Source organism: Balaenoptera ricei, chromosome 7, assembly GCF_028023285.1.
Source record: "Balaenoptera ricei isolate mBalRic1 chromosome 7, mBalRic1.hap2, whole genome shotgun sequence".
NCBI classification, from domain to species: domain Eukaryota; kingdom Metazoa; phylum Chordata; class Mammalia; order Artiodactyla; family Balaenopteridae; genus Balaenoptera; species Balaenoptera ricei.
Genome location: NC_082645.1, coordinates 96,526,396 through 96,543,177, shown reverse-complemented (window position 1 = coordinate 96,543,177; position 16,782 = coordinate 96,526,396). Strand labels below are relative to the sequence as shown.

Below are 16,782 nucleotides of genomic sequence, written 5' to 3'. Positions count from 1 at the left end.
TATTTAAATAAAATAAATTATATTTGCTATATTGAAAGATATAGGGAGGTATTTTCATTCAAACCACAGATCAATCTCATAATCTATTTATATATTTTGGGGTTATTGTACTGTGCTGTTTGTGTTATATTGACCAGATACCAAAACAAATAACTTATTGGTCAGGAGGAAAAATTGTTATACTGGATTTGCTTGGCTTTGTTGTTGTTTTTGTTGTTGTTTAGGTATAGTTTAGTTAACAAAATTCAAGAAGGAAAAGATTGAAGGTTTGAGTTGTTCCATTTTTAGATGATTTTGTTAGCATAGCATGTACGTTCAATTCTCAGAATTACAAATGATCAAATTCTAAACATTTTTCTGGACATTTTGATAACTCTCGATTGGTCTTTAATAGTTGTTTTTTTGTTGTTGTTTCTGGTTTTGGTTTTTTTTTTTTTTTTTTTTTTTGTCCGGCACAAGGTCTCAGTCATATAACGTATGTAAGGAGAGTGGTGTGGATTTCAGTACCTGGGGTGATGGAAGGAGATGGTTCTATGTGAAGTAGAAAACATTTACTTGCCTCTTGGAGACTATGTTTTTTTTTCCACCAGAGTTAGCGGATCTTCAAAACTTTCAGGAAGGGCCAGAATTCTGGATTTTTCTCTAAATTTAAACCTTGACTCAAACTTTTGAAGCACCCTGGGAGCCAAACAAAGCTTTCACATCCTGTAGTCCACCAGTGTGCAACTTTGGAGTGCATATTTTAAGTTCAAAGAAACCATTACAATTTTCTATACCAAGATAAATAGGTCTGAGATGAGTTTTAATTCACTATTCCAACTCTTATTTACATCAAAATATGACCTGATGTTCTATAAATTCTACAGATCTGATCATTTTAGCATTTGTGTAATATAAATGCCAAAATGTTAATCCAGTAGTTTTAGCCTATTTCTTTTTACAATCTGAGAGTGAATAAAAATACATCACCCAAAGAAGAAATTTGGGAAGATTCTTAAAATGCAAACCCAAAAAATTATTTGAGGGAAAAGCCCAGTTGAGTTTTCTGTACCATAAATCTTGATATAGTTTCCTTATGGACCGTGTATTACAATTTTGTGAATATCACATGGCAAACTCACAACTGAGAGGATTCTTTACATTAATGAAGTTTGAAATACCACTCTTCAAAAACTGATTTAATTATCTAAGAACTTCTATAATTTATAAGATGAGCTAAATGTGCAATAGACATTCTCAAATCATCCTAGCACTATAAATGAAAACAAAACTAAGTTTTGAATTTCTTAGTTCTTCTCTATATTTCCTGCAGTCTTCTCCATAATTTAGGTTTTGTCCTTAGGGATTCATGGCATTAATATATCATTTATGCAAGGCTGTACACTCTAATAATAGAAGCTACTTTGAGTTCCCTGAATAATCACACTGTTTTAAAATCTTTTTGCCTTTGTAAATGACATTCCTTCTGCTTAGAAATCTTTTCTTATAGCTTCTTGATTCACAGAGCATGATGTTTTTCATCCGTCAACACTGACTGGGCTTCCTCCCCTTGTGAAGTCAAACTCTTCTCTCTAAACAGAAGTGGCTTCCTTCTCTTCTGTGTTAGTTTGTATTGTATTATTTAAATGTTATACTGCGTGTTTATATAACTCTCTGACTATATGGCATATTTGTTTAGTCATTAATATTTAATAAATATGTGTGGACACCTACCATGTGCCAGGTACTATGTAGACTGAGGTGTCTAATGGTAAAAACAAACATTCAACAAATAAAACAACTAGGTATAGGATTACAGACTTTGGTTTAGATTTTGAAGAAAAATAATTACAGGGGAGACTTAAGGACAGACCCCACTGAGTCCTGAGAGAGACTTTGGCTATGGGAAGAAATTTAGGCAGAGGAAAGATAACACAGAGCCCTATATATATGGTGACCAGGTAATTTGTCATCCAAATGAGCAAGTTTAAGAGTGAAAGGAGGCTCTATTACTAGTTATGCTGGGACAACAGGCACACAAATGTCCTAAACAGAGCAAGGTATGTGGTAACACTGTGTAGCATGAAAAATTTGGATTTTATTATAAATGCAGTGGATATTGAAGTATTTTGCCCTGGATGTGATATAATCTAATTTATTTTGTAAAGAGATCATGCCAATTTATATATGGAGATTAGATTGAGGCAATGCAAGAATGTAAATGAAGATACCAGTTAGAAGTCTGGGGGTAATGAAAATAAGAAGTTAATGAAATTATGAAACATTTTTGAGACAGTTTAGGTATTTGATTATTGATTAGAGGATACTGAGGGAGAGAAATATGGTGGTGCTGTTGCCTGAGGTGGAGAAGGCTAGTTCAGTTCCAGGCATGGCAAATTGACAAGGTTTATTGAACATAAAAATGGAGCTATCAATTAGGTAGTTGAATTTGGTCAGGATTGTAGATATAGATTTAAGAGTTATAAGTATTCAAATATATGGGAAGATATGAGATTACCTAGTAGTTACTGATTTGGTCTGATTCATATTTTTTCCCAGCACTTAAAATTGGGTCTTACATGTAGTTAGCTATTCAATATATATTTAATAAATATTTTTAACTCATAAAGAAAATGAAAAAAAAAATTACCCTTAAGGAGGGAGTCCTTCCTTTATCATTTTTTCCTACTTTGGGGGCAGAATTGTGTAGTGGAAACAGCATTAGGGTCAAAAGGACCTACATTAGTATGCCAGTGCCCACGTTTTGGTTTTGTGAATTTGAATAAATTATTCAACCTTTCTGAATTTTTGTTTCTCAGTGTATTAATGGAGTTAATAATTATTACATTTTTCTTCATCCACAAAATGAGTATAATACTATCTACCTGCAGTAGGCTGAAAAATAATCCCCTACCTTCAAAGATGTTATGTCCTATCCCCATCTTCTGTGAACATGTTAATTTACATGTTAAAAGGCATTGTGAGGATGTGATTAAATTAAAGATCTTGAGATGGGGAGATGATATTATCCTGGATCATCCAAGTGGGCCAATGTAATCCGAGGATCCGCATAAGTGGGAAGCAGAAGAATCAAAGTAATAGAGAGAAGATATAAAAACAGAAGCAGAGTTGGAGTGATATGCCTTGAAGATGGAGAAAGGGGGACACAAGCTGAAGAATACAGTCTACCTCTAGAAGCTAGAAAAGGCAGGGAAACAAGTTCTCCCCTAGAATCTCCAGAAGGAAAGCAGGCCTGCCAACACCTTGATTTTAGTCCAGTTTAGAAACTGATTTTTGACTTCTGATGTCCAGACCTGCAAGAAAATAAATTTGTATTGTTTTAAGCCTCTGCATTTGTGGTAATGAGTTATAGCAATAGAAAACTAATAAACTTCCTCATAGTGATTTGCAAAGATTAAATAAAATAGCTCATGTAAAATCCCTGGCTCAGCTCCTAGATCATGGAGTATTTAAAAACAGTCTTCTTTTATTAGCTATAGGTCAAAAGCCTCAAAACAGAGAATTGTTTCAGAAATGTCTGTAAAATATGAGTAATTTGGTCTGAGTCAACACAAGTATTTTGCAAATAACTATTTCAGTAACTTAGAGGCTTCTTTTTCTTTACTTCCAATTCTCACCAAGAGAGAATTTATGTAAGTGAGATATCACCATCATAATTACTCCAATACCCACTTTCATTTTGGCTGCATCCCTTTTATTTATTGACAAAGCTGGTAGAAGGGGAGATACGATGCTATAAAATAACCAACTTATACTTGCGTTATAAAATACCTGTGGAAAGTGTAACATAAGTAGAAGAAATAATAATTATGGCTAACATCAAGCACTTACTCTGTGTAAGCCACTACTCTGTATATTTTATTCATTAATTAATTTTTCTCATCACAAACCTATAAGGTAAGTATCATTAGTATGTCCATTTCACAGATAAAGTCAGTCACAGAGAATCTGTTACATGATTAAATTCACACAGCGAGTAAATAAATATTATAACCACTAATCTATGTTTTTATATATAAAGAAGAAAGTATTTTTTAAAATTTCATCCATATTCCAAGTTTTCCTTCCATTCTTCCATTGGTACATCATTCTACAACATTTTATGTAAGAGAAACACAAATTTCAACACCAAAATTTCTTCTTATCGGCAGCCATTTTCACTCTGCATGTGCTGCATTTAGAACTTGATTTAATTTGGTAAGCAGAGCAGAACGTATTATTATTTAATGTTTGATAATACCATATGCCTTCCTGGGGCTTTATGAATCCAGGATAGAAGATAATCGTGAGAATTCCTTCTTTCAGAGTTGTTGCTAACAAGTTGGGCAAGCAGTTTTTAAAAGACAACTTGGCAGATTCTGAAAAGCATATGTGAGTTTAGTGAAGGAACTTCATGGTGAGTCCATGTAGGTAAAGCGTGTCTTACACAACAGGCATCTGCTTGGTGCTTTATATATTTTGTATTATGTAATATTTACTGAAACTCTAGCAGGTATGACTCATTATTCTCCCAGTTTATAGATCAGGAAAATGGAGGAACTTAAGTCCTAAAGGACACAGCAGTATGTTGAAATGCCTGGATTCTGTATCAGTAACTCTGATGCCCCCTGAGCCAGGTCTTTAAACATTCTTCACCCTTTCCTCTCCAAATACATGCACCACTGCAACTTATAGTCACTTGCACTCCTCCTGAATTTGAGGAGTGGAGGAGTGTGACATTTTATCTGTAGTTGTGCCTCATGATAACGCCCATAAAAGAGAAGATTCCATCATGAATAATACTTTTTATTATCTTCATGGAAATTTTTTATTGCTTTATCATGAAGGTCTATGTCACATTTTCAGGATCAAGTACTAGATATTCATTTAATTATGGGGGAATTTTTTTTAAAACATTGATGTTTTACATATAAAATATTATGATAAAGCAAGCTCAAAACTATTCTGTGAGCTACCATGCAGTATCGATACTGATCACAAGTGACACTATAAATTAAGAATTTAAAATGTATAGTTTGGTGCTAGTTTGTGTTAAGCATACAGACTCTAGAACCAGACTGAATGGGTCCAAATCCCAGTTGCCTCAGTTATCAGCTGTGTGGCCCTTGACAAGTTATTTAATCTCTCTGTGCCCCCTGAAAATGAGCATAATAATAGTACTCACTTCATAGAGCAGTTATGAGAATGAGGTAATACTTGTGCTAAAAATGCTGCTTAGCATAGAGTAAGAGTGTCCACCATGTGTTATGATTTTGGATAATATCTGGGGTGAAAATAATAAAGAAAGACACATACATTCATAGTTAGAACACCCTCTTGATGTCATTTCAAGAATACTCAATTTTAAAATCTCAAGTATGAAAGATTTAACATTTGTTCTTACACCATACTGAGGGTAGGAGGAGGTCATCTCATGTTTAATATTTAATATTTCTACTTTTTGGAAGAAAGAACTTGTCTCCTATCTTCACGTGCTTTCCTACACAGGTTCCTAAGCTGCTGTTCTACATGTGCTATTATCGTGACCTCTAATTTTCATGTTAGAAAATCGAATTGTTTGTAATATTGAACATGTGAATTGGCAAAGAGCTGAGGTCAGGGTAATTCTTTGAATAGATAGTCTATTACCAGTGAGGAGCAAAGAGAAAATTCTGACTTCTCAATCTCAAGTTAGAAAAGGTTAAAGTGGGTTTAACTTCCTTTTACTGCATAGATTTTATCTTCTGACTTCTTTCTAAGGAGATTATTTGAGACTTTGTTGTTGTTGTTACTGCATTTTTAAAGCCTGAGTACTGAGTATCTGCCACCATTATTTTTCAAAATCTTGAGACCTTCCTCGGAGCTTTGCTGGCCTGTTTTTCTTTACTGTCAGATTTTCTTCTGGAGCTCTAATTGATTTGCAGTTTAATTCAGATGTAGTGTTCCCAGGGCTTTCTTTTTTAGTGGTTTACAATTGGAACTAGTTAAAGAGATGATTCTAAAAACATTTTTCAGTGGTCCATTGTACACTTCAAGATGATTAATTGTCTAAGTTATAAAATGATCCATCCTTAACATTCCTCTGAAAAGAAATGGAAATAAAGATAATTTGATATTTCAAAGAGTAAAAATGACCTAATATGTTTAACCAAAATAATTTAGACCTGCCTATATATAAAGACTCTTTCAGTTATATTTTTGCAAATAGATTGATTCCAACATTTATGTTTTCTAAGAAAACTTGCATTGCTCAAAGGTCAACATGAATTTTAGCCCAGTTTAATAGATTCTCTCAATTAAACTGTTTTTTAAAATTTTACACTCTTAAGTTGTTTGTCCTCCAGATTACTTTTCTTGCTCACATAATATTCCCAGTTGGAGCTAATGGAAATTCTATTGTGAAATCTAAATTTTTGTAGCTATTGGGAGGTGTCTCTGGATCTTAATTTTCTTTTTTCTTGATGGCAGGGTGGCAGTTAGCGTGAGGGGCAAAGAGGAGAAAAGAATTTCTCTCTTTCTCAGTTCAGAAACATAGTTCACCATGATTGGAAGGAGAGCAGGTTTCTGTGTTAAGAAATAAACTTTTCTTAGAGGAAAACATAGGCAGAACACTCTATGACATAATCACAGCAAGATCCTTTTTGACCCAGCTCCTAGAGAAATGGAAATAAAAACACAAATAAACAAATGGGACCTAATGAAACTTAAAAGCTTTTGCACAGCAAAGGAAACCATAAACAAGACCAAAAGACAGCCCTCAGAATGGGAGAAAATATTTGCAAATGAAGCAACTGACAAAGGATTAATCTCCAAGATCTACAAGCAGCTCATGCAGCTCAATAACAAAAAAACAAACAACCCAATCCAAAAATGGGCAGAAGACCTAAATAGACATTTCTCCAAAGAAGATATACAGATGGCCAACAGACACATGAAAGAATGCTCAAAATCATTAATCATTAGAGAAATGCAAATCAAAACTACAATGAGGTATCATCTCACACCGGTCAGAATAGCCATCATCAAAAAATCTATAAACAATATGTGCTGGAAAGAGTGTGGAGAAAAGGGAACACTCTTGCACTGTTGGTGGGAATGTAAATTGACACAGCCACTATGGAGAACAGTATGGAGGTTCTTTAAAAAACTAAAAATAGAACTACCGTACGACCCAGCAATCCTACTACTGGGCATATACCCTGAGAAAACCATAATTCAAAAAGAGTCATGTACCAAAATGTTCATTGCAGCTCTATTTACGATAGCCAGGACATGGAAGCAACCTAAGTGTCCATCATCAGATGAATGGATAAAGAAGATGTGGCACATATATACAATGGACTATTACTCAGCCATAAAAATAAATGAAATGGAGGTATTTGTAATGAGGTGGATGGAGTTAGAGTCTGTCATACAGAGTGAAGTAAGTCAGAAAGAGAAAAACAAATACAGTATGCTAACACATATATATGGAATCTAAGGAAAAAAAAAAAAAAGGTCATGAAGAACCTAGTGGCAAGACGGGAATAAAGACACAGACCTACTAGAGAATGGACTTGAGGATATGGGGAGGGGGTGGGGTGAGATGTGACAGGGTGAGAGAGTGTCATGGACATATATACACTACCAAATGTAAAATAGATAGCTAGTGGGAAGCAGCCGCATAGCACAGGGAGATCAGCTCGGTGCTTTGTGACCACCTAGAGGGGTGGGATAAGGAGGGTGGGAGAGAGGGAGATGCAAGAGGGAAGAGATATGGGAACATATGTATATGTATAGCTGATTCACTTTGTTATACAGCAGAAACTAACACACCATTGTAAAGCAATTATACTTCAATAAAGATGTTTTAAAAAAATAAAAATAAAATAAACTTTTCTTCTGTACACAAATATGAAGTCTTCCTTAAGGTTTAAATGTATAACATGAGCAGAACCTTCATTTACTTTCTTTCTTTCCTCTTTTCCATTGTTCTCTAGCAGTAGCGACACAGAGTGACAGGAAATAGTAATTTCCCGTTTGACTCAGCCATTTCCTTCTACATGAATAAAACTGGACTCAAATCTGAATGTCTGATGTCAGTTAAATGCATGAACTGGATGCTGAAATTTCTGGTTTGTTTGTGGTCAAGACCAAATTCTATATGTAAATACGACCTCAGTCTTATGCACATATATATAATTTTAAAATAATAAATACATATTCTACAGAAGAGACAGAATACTTCTAACATTCTAGAAAAGATAAAATTTTCATTTATTAACTATATGTAATAATATGATATGACTTTTAATACTGTTTAGAAGTTTGTGAATACTAATTGAATGGGTTTGAGGGGGTATGTTTTGATACAGAGAAATTATTATATTTTATAACAGTGGAATAGAAGAGACATATTGGAATTAGAAGCCATAGTGTTAGTGGCATAGACAGACTCCAATTAATGACATTTCACAATTTAAATTAAAATAGAGAGGTTTTTTTTTTTAGTCACAGCCACTGTTTGGAAGAGACAAGGATGAAAGTTAGCTTATTATTTATCATTTTTACTGCTACTATTTATCTTTGAAAGCATTATATATTCTAATGAATTGTCATTAGATCTTTACAGAAATTCAGTAGCATGAATATGGCTCAACAGTAAAATTTTATTCAGAATAAATACATTCAATGACTTTCCCAAGGTCCTGCTATTAAATAGTAGATGGATGAAGAACTGCACTCAGCCCCTTTCTGGAACTGCCACCAGTGATTCCCTCTTCCCTCTTTGGTCTTAGAGAACCTAATCTTTTTTCTCTAGGTTGTTGGGTTCAGCCTCTTTTATGTTCCACCCTCACCTCCAGGGCTAGATAGACGTAAGTCAATTTCTCAAACAACAAAACCTATGAGAGGCTTATCTCCTGGGTGCTGTTGCCTTGGAATTATAATTTTAGGTACTACAGTGTAAAATCCCTTTCAAGATGAAGCGCCCAAACTAGAAACATACAGCTTTTCCTATTTATTCTAAAGAATCAAGCACAAAAGACAAATCAAATCAATATCTTAAAGTAATTTGCTGTGTACAAAAGGAAAGACAAATAATAGAAAAATCACACAGAAGGGACCAGCCCAATGTTCCTTTATGGAGATGGTAAATCTTTAAAACAATGAATACCAGAACTTATTGAAACTTTGGCACAGCAAGGAGCTCCAGAAGATTGTCTATTTCACTGATTTAAAAATTTTAAAATGTGAAATTGTTTTGTCAAGTGAAATTTTACTTGAAAATCTAAACAAATAAAACTGAGCCATACCTATAGCAATAGAAGGCGTTGAAAGGGCTTCATGGTACCCTGAGGAATCCCTAAGTCCTCACAGAGACCAGCTTTAAGACCATCGATGTGCCTGTATTGAAGATGGGGAAAATGAAGACTAAACAGGTAACAGAATCCATTTAAGGCCACAGGTCATAGTGACAAAGCCACAATCTGAATTCATTTATCACCCAGTCACCCCAGCCTAGACCAACTGACAGCCAGCACCCCTTACCCTGACTCCATAAGATTTATGGACTTCTCATTTGTAATTTAGGTGAAATAACTACTACAGTATTACAGAGATTTAGTCTAAAAGATCATCTACTTTTAATTATCTCATGATAATTTTTAAGTGTCTAATGAACTTTTTCCCCTTCTGGAATATTAAATGAGAGGTAGCTAGTTTATTTTTACTTTGAAGTACTTTTGTACTTATCAGTTTACCTTCCAAGGACTTTTTTTTTCTCTCTCTCTTTTCTACCAATAGTTTTTCCCTCCATCTTTATATCAGAATGTCTAATAACTTTGCAACCTCCCAAATTGGTGATAAAGCACCTGGCTGAATTTGAATCATGTTTATCCCCTCCCTGAAACGACCTCCTGCTTTTTATTTATGTGCTAAATTCTCATTGCCTTAAAGGAGGATGATATAAAAGAGGTAGTAAGGGATAAGAGAGCATCTTGATTTTACCAGATTGAAAATGAAGTTTATTGAGGCAGTTTCTAGAGCATAGGTCCCAGAATTGCACTGAAGCCTTAATTATTTCCTGGGGTTTGCATGAAATATGAAGGTCTCTCCCTTAGAGTAGTCATTTAGGTTGTTTCTTGTCTAACCTATAAAATAGCAAGCTTCCCTTTTGCTTTGCTTTGCCTGTGGCTTTGTTTGGCATGCTGAGCGACTCTCATTCAGCCAGGAAGTTACTCCATTCTATAAATGGCAAAGGTTTTCATTCAGCTACCATACACATCCAGAAAGAAAAGAACTTAATTTCTTTACTGTAAATGTATAGCTAGTACTTTTAATGTACTTTTTATTTTGACACAAATCTGAAAGCTTTCCAATCCGAATGGATTAAATGGTACTTTATGTGTGTAAAGTGTTCACAATTACATCTATTAGTCATGATTATGTGAATGAAGTTTGGTATTGTAGCAGATTTTAGGAGCACAGTGATTTTCTTAAATGCAGAATCAAAGTAGCAGGACCTGCATGTCTAGTTTATGGCTCCCCTGTGGCTTTTGTTTCTAAAACTGTGTAGGTAGATGGGTGTTATAATATTGCTGTCAGGAAGTTGTGATATATAATCATGATCTTTCAGATGTATGCATGCAATGTCATTCTTCTTACTGATTTCAAGATGTTTATAGTGATTCAGAGAGCTAGGACTTGCATTTTGCTGCACATAGGAGAAACAAAGGATGAGGAGATCAAGCAATTTGACTGGAAACAGAAAAACCATAGTGGGAATGAAGACAAGACACAGATTTGCTTCCTCAACACCTGCCCAAATTCTTCTCCAGATAGTTTTTTTTTCTAACTCTTATTTTGAAATAATTTTAGATTCATAGGAAGTTACAAAAAATTGAAAGAGTGTTTCCATTCGTTCCTCACCAATTTCCCCACTGATAACATTTTGCTTAACTATAGTACAAATATTGCAACCAGGAATTTGACATTGGTGCAATCCACAGAGCTTATTCTGATTTCACCAGTTTTACATAAACTTTTGTGTGTGTCTGTGTGTGTATAGTTCTATGCCATTTTATCACGTGTTGATTTATATAACCACCACCACATTAAGATATAGAAGTATTTCATGACCTCATATCATCACTTTATAACTACACAAAACCTCCTAGTTCTTTGTTTTTAATTGTACTCAAGTCTTGCCATGATCTATATTTGTAATGATGACTTATTTTTTTAAACATTTTTTAAAATTTATTGTTTCCCACACTACAGTAGATATATAATACTCTGATATATATATACACTGTTTGATTCTAGCATTAATAATTCAGAAGAGTCTTACTTCAAAAGATATCCTCTATAGATATGCACAAAAAATATTCTAAAACAGTGACTATGAAGAAGACAAACTTGGTTCTGTGTAGCTATGTGACCTAGGAGGGATGCAAAATGTAGTATTAGATCCTCTTACAATTACTTAGTGGGAACATCTACCCTCCTACTTCTGCACCTTCTAATTACCATAGGAAAGTGGTTTAGCAGGTCACTGGCTGCAGAAGAGAGATAGCCCAATCAAACCCAGAAGGGCATGGAGCCAGAAGGGAGGAAAATATGGTTAATAATGAAGACAGGCTGAAAGTGAATGAGAGAAAGCAGTTAAGGCTTTATGCCAATCTTCTACATTCTGAGAATGTTAAAAAATTTAGAATAATTATATTTAGTACCATATGTGATAAAATAAAATGTACACAGCTTATATGATATATATGTATGTGTATGTGCCTACAAACAAATATATACATATACATATATGCACATATATGTGCTTTTTTCTATATCTTGAATATAAATGTATTAGTAAGATGAATTTATGTTGTAAATATAGAATAGTTCTATGTAGCCAAAATTCGACAATATTCAATTAAATATGGAAAGGAGCACAGGATGGGAAGAGTCATTTATCATCATGATTAGAAATATTAGGGTAAACAGTGTGCAAAATTTTACTTTTCATTATCTAAATTTGATTGATTAAAAGGAGGTTGTTGGCAGATGTTTATTATTTTTCATCAGGCTAAGGTGAGAGATGAACAGAATATATGTGTAGTTGTGGAAAGGAAGGGGAGTGGCTATGAGCACATAAAGAGTGGCTATGGGTCAAAGATTTTATCCTTCATTAAGAATCCTTTTCCTAAGCTCAGTATCTACCCCATCACAAAGTGAACCGAAAAAGAGCTTAATGACAGTCATCTATCAGCTAGCCTCATTTTCAGCTTCAGGATTCTGCTATTCCCAATGCTCTATGCCTTGACAAGGCTGACTGTATAATTACGATACTACATCACCCACTCCTAGTGCACTTTCACTGGCAAGGACCAGAACTAGGGACTTTGATGATTATTGCCCCAAGCAAGCACATTAGCATGAATATAGTTTACTAATGGGGCTGCTCTATTAGAAATTGTAGTATAAGATTTAAACCAAGGATGTTTTTTATGAAGACCCCTGTAGATTAAATGTCAGATTGAGTTAGAGCTTTAAAATTTAAAATATTGTATTTTTTAAGACAAAATGAATGATTCCCCTGTATTTTCAAATTCTTTCTACTATGTATTAAGAATTACCAGTTATTCTGCTAGAATGAAATAGAATTTATAAAGCTTTCTCAAGAATGCATAAGTGCTAAATAAAAGAATATCCTTAAGTTAATTTCTATATAAGGTTAAAGAATTCCATAAAAATATAGCTAATATGGGTTAGCTATATTTTTAGTTAGTTAGTGGCTTTTATGAGATACTGTTCTTAATCTGAGTGCTAGTACTCCGTTTGTGAAATATATATATCTTGAAAAAAATTTTGAGTCTAGTTGTTTACATTTTGCTTTAAAAATTTTAGATGGCTATTTCTTTAAAGCTTTGGCACATCAAGTCAGAACACCAAACTGAAATGACTTGGTTTCTACTATTGATTGAAAAAATGTCTGGCAATCCCTAAACCAAGAGCGTACAGGTAAAGATCTTTCATGGTGGGGTTGAGAAAATTTCATGAATTCTTCCCAGTCCCTGGTATACAATCAATCAGTCCTGACTGGTGCTGACAGAGCTTTTGTGAAACAGGTTGTCGTATAATAGTTTGGTTTCAGGTAGACCAGTGATGACAGTTCATGGCAGTAACAGTACTGGAAACTAATGACCCCTATGTCTTTAACCTAAGTGTTCATGAAGCAAGATCAATCCTGTAGCCAAATCAGCTAACACTTGCATTGAGGCTATGCTTAACATTGGGCAAAGGACTTTATATGGAATACCTCTTTTTCAAAGTTTATTTTATTGAAGTATAGTTGATTTACAATGTTGTGTTTATTTCTACTGTACAGCAAAGTGATTCAGTTATACATATATATACATTATTTTTCATGTTCTTTTCCATTATAGTTTATCACAGGATATTGAATATAGTTTCCCTGTGCTATACAGTAGGACCTTGTTGTTTATCCAGCCTACAATTCTTACAAAGAACTATAGGATAGACACAATTATATGTTTAAATGAATTAATATGTGTAAACTATCTTGCACAATGCCTGATACATACTAACACTCAATAACGTTAGATATTATCACTCCTGTTGTTACTGCTCATATTATTCCCATTTTACATGAAAACACTGAGACTCAGAGAGGTTACGTAACTTGTCCAAAGTCACATAACTAATAAGCATGAACATGTGATACTTGCACAAACAGATTTAAGCATTTCTACATGTTGCCTCTCTCGGGACCACTACATTATATGATCTAGGGACAGGGCAAGACAGTGACCTCAAATTGATAGTACTCCTGCCTGACTAGTTCTGCATCTTAATTAGATAATTGAAGGAACTATTTCTTATTTCCTGTCATAATCTGTAAAATTTAAAGTATAAAACTGATCCAAGCCAGGTAACTTGTACCATAATTTTGTGGAGAATATGGGAGAGCACGCACTATATATATCAATACATAGACTTGATTTCTTCTAGAATCACAGTCTTAGTCACAACTACTCTTGTTATTATCTTCCTTTTTTTTTTTTATTAAAACATAACTAACTGGGGTGACAGTTTATTTCACTACTACCTTTATCTGAGAACATACCAGTATAATCCATATGGCACTTATGGACTATCATTTTATTGAAATGTCTCTATGCAGTGAGACTTTAATAAGTGGCTTCTCATAGGACAGTAATCTCTCCATGCTTTTGATCTTATTCACAGGTACCCCAAGGTATCTGGCCACAAATTCCTCACATTTTCATCAATCACTGAGGTAGTGGAAAACTTTTTTTTTTTTTTTAACTTGCATTCCCCAAAAGACTGGCTTGGAAAAACATTATTGAAAACTTCTTTTATATCAGATTCAAGATATTACAGTAGCACCTGCTAGAGTCTGTCAACATTTCCACGATAAACCCTTATTTTCCAGGTTTATTACTTACCTGTAAAATTTTCCTGTGGACTCTGATATAAAATACAGAATTTCAGCCCAAAGCAATTTTTATTATCATCACTCAAATATTGAGATTTTTCAAGTCATGATTGTTTTTAAAAATGCCACAAAAGTCAAACACTTTGGGGGACACCCACACATTTTAAGCCTTTTATAAAATGCAACATTAAAAGTAATTTATTTCTCATAAAAAACAAAGAAGTAGATAAGTAGAATCTCAAGGCCTGAAGGGGAAATTTTGTGAGCCCACACAGACTTATTTCCTTATGATTTGGGGCCTAATTTGCTATTTAGATTGAGATTTTTAATATTACTACAATAAGCTTTCAAGAAATTGGCACCATATGGGTCTAAAAGAAATTGGATGGTAGGCAAAGGAGAATTACAATAAAGACTGAACATGCAACCCACAGAAATAATATTCTCAAAGCTACTGATGTTGCTGCCATCTGAGATAATGTCATGTATTTTGTTTTGTTTTGTTCTCCCTACTGATAAGCCTAAGAAAGGCAGATAAACAGTTTATAAAGTGTTAAAACATCAGATGGACTACTAAAATCAGGGATTTTATCAGGAAAACAACCCCCGCTGCAACTTAATTGAATTTCTTGTCAACAGAAATTACTACATTGGAAGTTCTAAATTTTTCTATCCCCAAAACCCATATCACACAGACAGGAAAAATATAGATTCTTTATTCTCCAGCTAACTCTTACACCTCTCTAAATAAGAGGTGTTTAACAGGAAAATACTACCTGGGTGTACTCTTCCCTGTTAGGTCTGAATGAGTTTTAAAACCTCTACTTTGGTTCAGATAAGGTGGGTACTTGGTTACACTTTATATCCTCGAAGAATTGTGATTTCAGGACTTAAAAGGAGTCACTCCTGAGGGAGTTCTGGTCATTAATAATTCTAAAGCACTTGCAGTGCGTTCTTGGGTATGTAAAGGGGAATCTGTATTTCAGTATAATGGAGGGAAAAAACTAGATGGAAGAAATTTTACTACCTTGGCCATGCTTAATCAAAGCTATCAGATAACATTCCCAATTCCCTAAAGTGGGTGGAATATAATTTAAAATACAAATTTTCAGGACAACCTCTGATTTGCCTCCTATTTTCACTAAGTTACAAATGTAGCAGATGGTATTCTATTAAGGTTTATATGTCTCTTAGCATGAACATGACCTGGAGGATAGGGGAGATAGGTATGGATCATAAGACTGCTTATACTGGTCATAACAAAGTGAATTTGCATGTACATCACTGACAGGCCTAAAAGCTGAATTTAAGTTCTTTATAAATTAAAATTATGAATGCAGATTAAAGATGTTAGTCAAAATACACACAGATGTCAGAAGGGAGTTGCCCATGAGATATGGACACTTAAGATTTTTTACTGGCTTCTTTCTAGCCAGGAGCCCAAACTGTAAACATCTGAGTACAGGGAGGTATGCAGAACCCTTAGGAGGCTATTAACATTTTGAATGAGAGATACATGGTGATCTCAACAAAAGCAATATTTATGGGCATTAAGAGCAGGAAGACAAGGGGGCTCCTATAATTTACTGGATGATGGGTGAATGATTATGTTTGGTAAAATGTTTTATAAATTACCAAACCTAAAATAAATGGCAGATATGCTAGCTTACGTCTAATTTTCAGAGTTTAGCAGACTTCCGAAATAGAAAGTTCTGACAAAATTTATTTGGTCTTTCCTTCCTATATAAACAGTGTTTGACTTGGTCCTCTTTGGTGAAATATGTTCCTTGGCATAATAATGCCTCTTTATGTCTACCTCTGCCTCTCTCTCTTCATTTGAGGCTTCCAATTCAGAGCTTATTTATCTGATAGTCTTTGACCTTGGCTCACATATCATATTGAATATTTAGAAGTATAGTCACCCAAATAGCACAACACTTCTAGCTAGTATTTGTCCCTAAAGACATAGAAGTATGGCAGTGCCATAGAAAAGAGTTTCCACAAGTCCTGTGAATCACAGTTACAGGGGATGCAGTCAGATTAACAGGGAAATGAGAGGAGAATGGAAAGATTAGGGTGAAGTCAGGATTCAAGAAGTGCCTTCTCCCTTCTTTTCCATTTTACAGTGTCAACAGCCAGCAAACCAGAGCAGAGAGGTAGTTTTCCTGGACTGTTTTAGAGAAAGACTGTTTAGGGGAAGTCACAAAAGACTGCTTCAATCTGATGCCCAAACTGTTGGGACTGAGGGAACTCTTCTAGCAACCTGCAGGCCATGCACTATGTTTGTCTTTCTGCCTAAGGCACTCACCAATTATGTAAGCTATAAATGTAAGCTGATCTCCCTTCCA

At 34.4% G+C, this 16,782-nt stretch overlaps 1 protein-coding gene across 2 annotated transcripts in view; it reads left to right on the top strand.

Moving 5' to 3' along the window:
- ERBB4 (erb-b2 receptor tyrosine kinase 4) overlaps positions 1 to 16,782 on the top strand; it is a 1,139,160-nt gene that overhangs the window by 965,317 nt on the left and 157,061 nt on the right. The gene's annotated exons all lie outside the window — the stretch shown is intronic.